This window comes from Arvicola amphibius, chromosome 1 (assembly GCF_903992535.2).
Source record: "Arvicola amphibius chromosome 1, mArvAmp1.2, whole genome shotgun sequence".
NCBI lineage: Eukaryota > Metazoa > Chordata > Mammalia > Rodentia > Cricetidae > Arvicola > Arvicola amphibius.
In genome coordinates this window covers 178,537,287-178,548,037 of record NC_052047.1, presented here as the reverse complement: position 1 = coordinate 178,548,037, position 10,751 = coordinate 178,537,287, and positions in this window count along the sequence as shown.

The following is a 10,751-nucleotide window of genomic DNA, read 5'->3' as shown; positions in this document are numbered from 1 at the left end:
CGAATGACTTGTCCAAGGTTACCTTTGGTGACTCATATAAGATCCTGGCCCCTCAACTTCCTCCTTGCCACCACACCACCTACCAGTGCTTTCTAGCTTCCTTCTCTAGAAAATGAGGTGGTTGGAGAATTAAGAGTGTGTCTGGGGCTTGAGGTCTAGACACCTCCTCCTCTAAGTACTCCAGTCACCTACGACCTCATGCCCTCTCCCTTCCTCACATGCCCAGGTCTCTCCCTCTGCCCATTCTGCCTGGCAGTTGTCTCCGTGTGTTTCTGAAGAACAGCATGTGCCAGCTTGATGTGATGTCTGGAAATGCATGCATTTGTGCCCCTGCTTATCGCCCGTGTGTGAGGACACAATGTGACTTCTAACTCTGGGTGCAGATCCCATGTCGGCGGGAGAGGCTCAGCTTGGGCTTTGACTAGCTTCAAGCTGGAAAGCAGAGCCAGTTGGTTTTTGAAAAAGGCAAAGAGACTGAAAATCTCTCTGAGGTGGGATTTTGGAAACTGTCTGATTGGGGTCGAGAGATACTGATTCTGTGCAGAGAGGGGAAGGGAGAGAGAGATCAGAACGGACAACTGAAAGTGACTCTTTCATATTCTGTAGGTATCCATATGTACTCTTGTTTTGTAAAAAGGAATCACCCAGATGCATAGTTAATTGGGTTTTTTTTTTTCAAGTTAACTACCCCACCCCCGCCCAAATGCCCCTGAAGGAGTTCAAGATTGATACTAGCTGACTCTGGACTCAGCATTTCATGAAGTGCCTGAGCCCAAACAGCCCCAGAATGAGAAAGGAGTACAAGAGATAATCAGAAAAGCATAGACATCACAGTTCCAAAAACTGTGTCTGATTACCTGGCCAGGGGGGAAAACTGGGCTTTGTGCCTGCCCCCCCTATAATCTGCTGACCAGAGGTAGAATTATATGACACTTTTCTAGGATGTTCCTCTGCTGCCTGCTCAGATTGCCAGATTCAAAAGCTACTATTCCTGTCTGTCCTCACTGGAATCTGCAAGCTTAATTAACCAACAAGGGTGGCATAGCTGACCATCACTATCAATAAATACCATCTGGGTTCTGCCAGTGGTGAATGATGTGGCCGGAGACTCTGCAACATTCTCCATTTGTATCACCTTCGTGTGTCCCTAAAGACCAACTTGGTCCAAGACGGCATGTCCTACTGCAGAGACCAGTTCCTGGAACTGGTGTGCCTTTGGAGCCCTGACCAGCTTTTCAAAATCAAGCATCAGGTTGGGCACCACCTGTCTCTCTTCTACTACATAGTGATCTCTGCGTGCCATCTGCTCTCTATCACAGCAACCCCTGAACATGCTGCTTCCTAAAGATGCTCCATCGGGAGTGAGGTTGGTAACCTAGAGCTTCCCTGGGGCTAGTGGTGTGTGTACAATAGAACATGCTGAGTAGTACAACTTGCCTCAGATGCCTGAGCACCATGGTCATTAGTTAAGAACATGGGCTTCAAAACTAGTCTGCTGGGACGGCAATCCAGACCACACAATTCCCTGTGTGATTTGGGGCTTCTTCGTTCTTCAGTGTTCCCACATATGAGAAGGGGATGACACCAGCAGTGAGACCATATGAGGTTTGGCAAGATCAAATGAAGTCTCTGTGAGTGATGGATTTTGCTAGATAGTCACACAGGGGACATCAGGTTCAGCTTTTAGCTCAATGCAGTATATGGGTTTATGAACTCACTTTGCTAACAACCACAATCTCTGAAACTATGTTTTGCAACCCTTTTACTCCCAAGTTGCTCAGGTTTGGAGGATAAATTGCCTTAGTTTGTAGCCTATGATGGTGATTTGGATGAGAATGACTTCCATAGGTTCATATATTTGAATGTTTAGTTCCTAGTCGGTGGAACTATTTGGGAAGGATTAGGAGGTGTGGCCTTGTTGGAGGAGATGTGTCACTGAGGGTGGGCTTGAAGATTTCAAAAGTCCAGGACATTTTCCTCAGTGTCTCTTTCTCTGCCTTGTGATGTGTCTCAACATGTAAACTCTCAGCTATGCTCCAGGGTCATGTCTACCTACCACTGTCATGTTCCACACCACGAAGGTCATGCACAAACCCTCTGAAACTGTAAACAAGACCCAATAAAATATTTCTTCTGGAAGTTTCTTTAGTTGTGGCTTCTCTCCACAGCATTAGAAAAAGAAGACACTTATCTATAAAAATTACCTTACCTTTATATCTGTTAACACATTTGAGTTTCCTATAAGTTGAGGCACTGGGCTTGGAATCATGGCACTATGACTCCCAGAATTCTTGCTTTAATCACTCCAGAGTGTGCTGCCTAACTGGGTGTGTTTGTTCATGTTCAATTCCTGTAATGAAATACTGAGACTGGGTACTTTAGCTCGGTTTTCAAGACTGAAAGACCAAGGTCCCATCTGTCCAGCCTCTGATGAGAGCCTCATGGTGAATAGCATCACGATGGCAGTATTGATTTCTAAAGTGGCAATCTACAAAAGTCTTGGATCAAGACTTATTTATTAAGGGATGAACTGGAAATAACACACAAATACTAAATGAAGTGATGTCACTGCTTCTTCGTCCACCAGGGAAGGATGGGGCAAGTTCAGGACCAAGTCACTGAGCCTTAGAGTCATGAAGTCTTCCAAGTCCAAGTCCTACCCTCCTCCCTTGATTCTTAAGGTGTCTCATATGAGAAAATCACACCCATCGGGCCAACCCACTCCATTCCATTGATCATTAGACCGAACAACCAAATTCCCACAATAGATTTCAGAAAATGTCACATGACAAGGCCAAAGGCCAGAGCCATTCTGTAGTTGGGCTTGAACTTCTACAACTCAGTCTCCTAGGACCAAACTGGGGGTCCCTTAGCAACTCCACAGGGCAGTATCCCTAATGTCCGAGTCACTTTCCATTCTTTTTTTTTTTTTTTTTTTTTTTGTTTTTTTTTTTTTTTTTTTTTTTTTTGGTTTTTCGAGACAGGGTTTCTCTGTAGCTTTGGAGCCCACTTTCCATTCTTAAAGGTTCCAAAAGCTCAGTATTACCTTGGCTCACTAAGGCCAAGGCCCCAACATATGAAACTTGGAAGCACACTGAAACTGTATCAAATAGCACCAGGTCTGGAGAAATAGCTCAGCAGCTAAGAACACTGACTGTTCCTCCAGACAGCCAGGGTTCAGTTCCCAGCACCCACATGGCAGCTAACAACTGTCTGTAACTCTAATATCTTACAACCTCCCACAGACACTCAGACAAAACACCAGTGCAAATAAAACAAAAATAAATAAGTTATTTTTAAAAATTAAAACCCATAGCACCAGGATGTATGGTGCCATGTTTTTGTTGTTACAACCATGAAGGGAGGGGAGGTGGTACTGGCTTCTAGGGAACTGGAAGCCAATGGTGCCACTGACTATCCTACAAGACACAGGAAGGCCCCCACAAATAACTATCTACAGCCATGTGCACTGGCACCTGCCTGTAATCCCAGCTCTTGGGAGGCAGAAGCATTGTGACTGCTGAGTTCAAGGCCAGCCTGGACTACACAATAAGCCACCACCTGCCTCTCTCCAATTGGTGAGGGAGGCAGTAATGCTGAGGTTGAGAAATTCTAGTCTCCTAACACTTGGCAAGATTATGTCCTACACTCTGCTCTGTGGTAGAGTCACATTTAGTTATGAAAGCCTAAAGCGTTATCATTTTGTCAAAGAGGTTTCACTCCCAGCTCTGGAAACCCTTCACCCACCAGATGAGACTCGATTTGGGCTATAGCACCAGACATACACGCTGTGAAATCTCCTTCATCCACACAGCTATGTAGAGTCACCGGGTCATCTACACCTTCTGTAGACACCCAACCAGGAAACCATGGGCTGAAAGTCAACTGATTGCTCATGGCCATTAATTACTATTAGCATGCTCTCTTGCCTCTCCCCTTCTCCCGTGGAACCATGGAAACAAGACAGGGAGCCACCAAATGTAAATATGGACAGTAGGTTTCCAAGTGAAAGGGAAGTCCAGCACTGTGGATGATTTTGTTCCTCTTTCCCTCACATTTTCAACCAAGCCAGGGGTGGGTAGCAGAGGGGATTTTTCTTCACGTAGTTTTATTTCTCTTCTTACAAAAAAAAAGTTATCAAGTTTGTATGGCAGTGCTTGCTGCTCTATCTATCACTCTTTCTTGCCTCCAATGCGTGTGTCAAGTGCGCACTCCCTGTCTACACTTTCACACCTCTTCTGTGCTATTATTTGAGTCTGAATACCACCCAGAGCCTTGTTCATCAGAGATCGCTTAGGTTCCTTGAAGAAAGCGCAGTGAGCATTGATGTGGGGGTGGGGGGGGACCTGAGGATGTCTCCCAGGTGATAGAGTGCCTGTCTGAGATGCAGGAGGCCCTGGGTACAATTCCCAGCATGACTAAAACCAGATGTGGTGCATCCAGCTGTGTCTCAGCCTTTTGAGAGGGGGAGACAGGAGAAGCAAATCAGGGCCATCCTCTGACTACATAGTGAGTTCAAGGCCATCTCAAAACACAAAAGGGAAAGTAAACTTCCCAAATGGGGGAGGTAAGAACAACCTTGTTCGGAGTGCAAGATGCCCCCCCCCCCGCCCCACTCAGGGGCGTGGGATCCTGTTCTGAGAAGATGGAGCAAGAGGCAGGAGGAAAAGAAATTGGTTTTCAGAGGTGGTGGGATTAGGGGGATGCTCTGTCTTCTGCTCTGCAATAGATCCTGACTGCAAGGGGAGAGAGGGCAGCCATAGAACCATCCATGAAAGGAAAGGCCCACAAGGTGATGCTCCTGCATGCCTCAGGCCCATGAACCTATACCTAAAGCTAAAGAAAAGAAGTCCAGAAACTGAAACTCATCAAAGTGATGAGCTACCTCTTTCTGAATCGTTCACAGGTGAGACCAGGGCAGACATGGGAAGCATGGTGCCTAGACCACAGCTAGCACACCAGTCTTTCCATTAGACACAGAACCTACTCCGAGCAGGCCTGTTAGGAGGAGGCATCACTCCTTCAGGGTTGATACAGCCAAGGCTCTGGGGTTGCCAAAGCCTCCACAAACTGCCCTAGGTTGCAGGGGACAGCCTACACACTGGAGACGGGTGGTTCTATCTTCTTGCTGATGGGTTTTGTTCAAATTCTCAAATTTCATTCCACCCTGCCACACCGGGGTAGCAGAAGGGTAAGGGCCCTGTGTATGTCCCCCAGGCTTGTTGTCCTGGGCATCCCACCGAGGAGGTGAAAAAGGAAGAGCAAGGGCCAACCCTTCAGCAATCATGAGGACTGAGATGGCCCCCACGGGACAGCCCTGCTTGACCCCTGTCACGACTGGTGTGGCTCAGTAGTACGTTTCCTGGGAGATAAAGAATTCGGGTCAATCCAAAGAAGCTGTTGCCACTCTCAGGAGGTCCCAAAAGTCAATAGAGGGGGGTCAGCCTCCAGTGCTGAGATAACTTAGGGAGAGGGAACTGAGGAGCAGGCAAGGAAAGCAAATAAAGCAGTAACCGTAGTAACAAGGAGAGTGTGAATGGCAGTCACTCGGGTGTAAGGACCATGTGCCTGGCGGTCTTCGGCGGTCACTCGGGGGTAATGACCGTGTGCCTGGCGGTCTTTGGCACTTACTTGCATTAATTCATCCAGTGTTCACTAAAGTCCTGGAGGTGTGGCGGTTGTGAAGAACAGTTGCTCACTGGGATGGGGAGGTAGACACAAAGTCCCAACCTTAACTGTGAAGCTGTCTGCAATTGAAACCTGTTGGGAAAGGAAAAACTAGTCTTCTCTAATTCAAATCCAAAGTGTTACTGGGTATTCAGCTGTACTTGAGGGCAGGTCCCATGCCCAGGATGACAAAAACAAAATGAATTCTAGGGTTTTTTTTTTAGGGTTTTATTTTTGGTTTTAGTATTGTTTTTGTCTTATTATTTTTTTTTTGTTTGTTTGTTTGTTTGGTTTTTGATAGCCATTTTGGTTTTTGGGTTTTTGTAGGGTTTTTTTTTGAGAGAGAGAGAGAGAAAGGGCATGAAGTTGGGTAGGTAGGCTTTGGGAGGATTTGGAGAAGAGGACAAATATGATCAAGCTATACTGTATAAAAAATTTAAATAAATTTTAAAAAATTAAAAGATAAGACAGCTGCTGAAAGTAGAGGCTTCTCCCGAGACATGGCCAATGCTTGGAACTATGCCTATCATAAAACATTTATGTTCATATATGTTGTAGGAAGGCTGTTTGGTCATTCCCGTCTATCCGCAGCTCAGACCAGAAATAATCACACAAAAACTGAATTAATTAAATCACTGCTTGGCCTATTAGCTCTAGTTTCTTATTGGCTAGCTCTTACATGTTAATTTAACCCATTTCTAGTAATCTGCGTATCGCTATGTCCAGCAAAGGGCAAAGTTTCGGCATGTCTGTCTCTGGAGGCTACATGGCTTCTTTCTGACTCCACCTCCTTTCTCCCAGCATTCAGTTTAGTTTTCCCCACCTAACTCTGTTCTACCCTCTCAAGCCAAGCCAGTTCCTTTATTAACCAATGGTATTCACAACATACAGAGGAGACTCCTACATCACATATAGAGATAAAATTATTAACCATACAAATTAAGGGAACTGGGGGTTTGTATATGTGAGGATGTGCTGTACGCAGGTGTATGAGATGTGTGTGTGCGCAAGTGTGATCACTGTGTGTGTGCTCACAGAGGCTAGGGGAGAACAGGCAGTTTTCTCCTCCTCTATCTCTCTCCACCTTATTCCTTTCAAATAGTTCTCAGTGAACCAGGAGCTAAGCTGGCATCCAGCAAGCCCAACAATTCTCCTGTCTGTGCTCCACAGTACTGAGGTTACAGGCACAAGCAACTGCTTCTGACTTTTTACATGGGCACTGGGGATTTGAACTTAGATCTTCATGTTTACATAGCAACTATTCTTACCCACTAAGCCGTCTCTTCAGGCTATTTGTTTTGTAAGATTTCACTATGTAGCCCAGGCTGACTTTGACTCTGTTATTGTCCCGTCTCGGCCTCCATACTCTGCAACCAGTGCTAAAATGAGAAGCACAAGCTATGAGCCACCACCCCTAGGAGGGAATAGACTTAATGAAATAAGAAATCTGTCTTTGGGGGGGAAAAAAGCCAGTCTCTGTTTCTGTCTCTCTCTGTGTCTCTTTCTCTGTCTCTCTGTCTCTCTCTCACACACACACACCTTAGAGGGTGGGATCCAGTCTCTGTGGCTACTTGAGACTGCTGTGAAAGTAGTTTACCAAATGTGTTGGCCGTGAGGACTGAGATGGCTCCCGCTGGACAGCCCTGCTTGACCACCATCAGTGAAGTCCCAGTGTGACTGATCTCTACCTCACCTTGGTATATAAGGGATTAGTACCAATCCCAAGACGCCACTGCTGCTCTCAGGAGGTCCTCCAGGCCTGGTGAAGCCTTCAGACGATCAACACGTGACTGAAGTTTGTAAGAAGTCTCAGTGTTGAGGTAAGCCATTCCCAAGCACCTGGCCCTCAGAAATGGAGATAACGAACGTTTGTTATTGGTTTGAGATCTCAGACTTGGGGAGTGATTTGTTGAACAGAAGTAAATTATTGGTGCAGGTTGGTGTTTTCATTAGTCTCCCTTTGAGGGTGTGGAACTGAGGTTATAGGATTTGCCTAAAGTCCTGGGAATTCAGACTTGAACCTGAGCAGCCTGGCTCTAAGGTCATGTCAAGACTCTGAATTGTAAGACCACAGATTCTGTTTGGGAAGAAGGACTCAGTCTGTAGCTGGGTGGCTGCTGGGTGGCTCTCCAGTCCCCTCACTTGGGCTCTACAGTCTCCCTGTCCCAACTGGGAACCCTCTCCTGCTGGGACTGGCCAGAAATAATCAACTGCCGCTGCTGGTCACCAGGAAACTGGTCCAACAGAAAAACTTAACCACCTTTCGTTTTCTTTTAATAAGGGTTAGCCTGTCCTGATGCAGGAGCCTCCATTATCTTACTCCTTCTACAGAAAGATTCAAATACCCCAGAACAAACTTTTTAACTCATGAGGGGAAGTCCCTTTCCACTTCAACGGTAACTTTCCTCTGTCGGCTTCTCTTGGCTAAGAGCCACATGGCTCACCTACTGGGAGAGAGGTTCATTCAACACACGCTGCTGAAGCATGTACTTCAGGCCACGGGTGCCAGGACCACAAAGATGGCAGGTGAGTGACACCAGAGCAAGCCCCAAAGAGCAGGCTACAGCCCAAGACCCATTGGAACGGTGCGTGTCCCTCGGAGACCATGGTCTTGCGCGTGATTGCATGATTCCTCTTACAGTGCTTTTCTTTTCTTTTCTCTTCTTGGCTTCTTTATTTATTTTGTTTCCAAGTGCAAAATATAAGTTAACTCAGAAAAAAAATAAAGCTCTCCATTCTTCTATGCAGAGCTAACCGTATGGGATTTTGCTGGGAAAGATGGAGTTGTTTGATTAGTTCTGTGGGGCTGTCTACATGGATAAGAGTCTTGCCCACAATGGAGATCATGGTGTACATTCCTTTATTGTAATACGCTGCTGTGATTTAATCTGATCCTAAAAGGTTGTGTGTGAGAAGAACTACATTGATCCACTTCCCTCTTCGTGGGTGCTAATTGGATGTGGGTATTTAGGGAAGTGACTAAGATTGGGTGAAGTCTAAAGGGGGGGCCCCCATGATGCATGCAATAGATTTACAAGAAAAGAACATCCCCAGACACTTACTCTGTCTCAGCAGATGCCCTCCACCGTGTTGTGCTGTTATTTAATTTTAAAAAATAGTCCTCATCAAATGCTAGCACCCAGACGTGTGAAGCAAACAAACCTCTATTCTCTCTAACCCACCTACACTCAAGTATTTTGATACAGCAACAGAAACTAGATGAAGGCATACGTGGCTGAAAGTTTGCATGTCCAGCATGTTTTTTTTTTTTCTATTCTAGCCTTTAGTTCTCTCAATGCATATAACTAGCATGTTTAGCTTTTCTCCTAGGACCTGGCTGCTAGGGAAAAGGACACACCCTCCAGCAGTGACTCTCAGCTACCTGTCGCTGCTTGCCTCTGTTTCCTGTGTCTAAGGTGAAAAGGAAATATAAAGATCAGGCGGTTTCCCCCTGGGCTGCAAACCATGCCTACTTTTTTTTACTAGAGCAATTATGTCCTGACTTTCTGTTAAAGATAGCGTGTTTGTGTCAGTCAGAGCAAAGAGGAGATGAGAGCAGGGAGTGAACGAGAAAGCAACCTTACGCTTTAAAAAGAAATGGTAATCTTGTATCTTTTGTTTTCACACAGAGCCTCACACCAGGTAGCTCAGGCTAGCCTACAGCTGTGACATTCGTCCTGTTTCAGCTCCCAAGAGCTGGGATGATGAGCAGCGGGAGCTGAAGCGCACGGCTGAGTTACTGATATTTATAGTACAAAAATAGGACACAGTCCTGTGCAGTCCCGAAGATGAGGAGTGACCGCTTGCGGCCTGGCTCAGGCCTCATAAGCCTTTTACCCCGTGGTAGGAGGACTCCTACTTACATAAGGAGAAACCTCAGAATATAAAACCCCTTTTCCTGGGGCCGGGGTGTGGCTCAGTAGTAGAGCACTTACTTGTCCAGCAGGTGTGAAGTCTTCAGTTTGATACCAGGCACCACAAAAAATGTTAAAAAAAAAAAAAAAAAAAGCTTTTCCCATTTATGTTCTTATCGCCTCCTGTGGACAGTCTTCTGGGCAGGTGGGAAAGTCTCCCGCTTCACAGATGAAGCAGGGAAGGGCTCAGCGGGCCTGGGGGAGATGCTCTAGCCGCAAGGCTCATCAGGCTCAAAGCCAGTTGGCTCACCAGGTTCCTGCCTCAGCCCTGTTACCAGGATGGGCCTCCTCTACGACTCTATAACTCTGTGGTGATGCTGGGCTCCCCCAAAATGTCCAGGGAGGAAACTGAAGCCAGAAAAACATTCCGAAATTCTATTCCAGGAGTCAGAAAGTGACAAGGCACTTGCGTGGCAGAAACCTGGGTGGTGGTGGGACGGGTCTCTGCCTTCCTGCTCATCCTGTGCCTCTTGTGGTTCTGTTCCTAACCAACACTTCACCTTCGGTGGAGGTGCAGCTGAGTGGAGACCGAACCGCAAGACCAATAGGGAACATCTTCAGAAGCGCGCGGCCATGGGCAGCCAGCCACTTCCTGGTTCCTGCTTTTCCAGAACTCTGTGACTGACGCTGCTCCCCCGAACAAGGAACACTACAAGTGTCACCAATTAGTCAGCTGAAGCTTCTGATAGCCACCTCGGACTGCGTTGCTTTATCCCATGGCCTGGGCTTCTCCCAGGAAGGAGACCACTGAGAAGACCGCTGCAGGCAGTTTCTAAGCACTACCTATCCCACAGCTGGATTTTATCTAATGTAAATCCAATCCCCATTTCTAAACTTGCTTGTAGAGCTGGAGAGATGGTCCAGCATTTCAGACCACTCCCTGCTTTTGCAGAAAGCCCAAGTTCCTTTCCCTTCACCCAGTAAGACTTCTCACAGTCAGCGGTAACTCAAAATCCATGGAGTCTGACACGCTCTTCTGGCCCATGTGGGCACCTGTACAATGCAACCCTCAACAACATACATACACACATACATACACACACACATATACACATACATACATACATACATACATACATACACATAAGAATGAAAAAATAAGTCTTTGTTTCTTTCTTTGCTTGTTTTGGTTTTCAAGACAGGTTTCTCTATGAGTACTCCTGGCTGTCC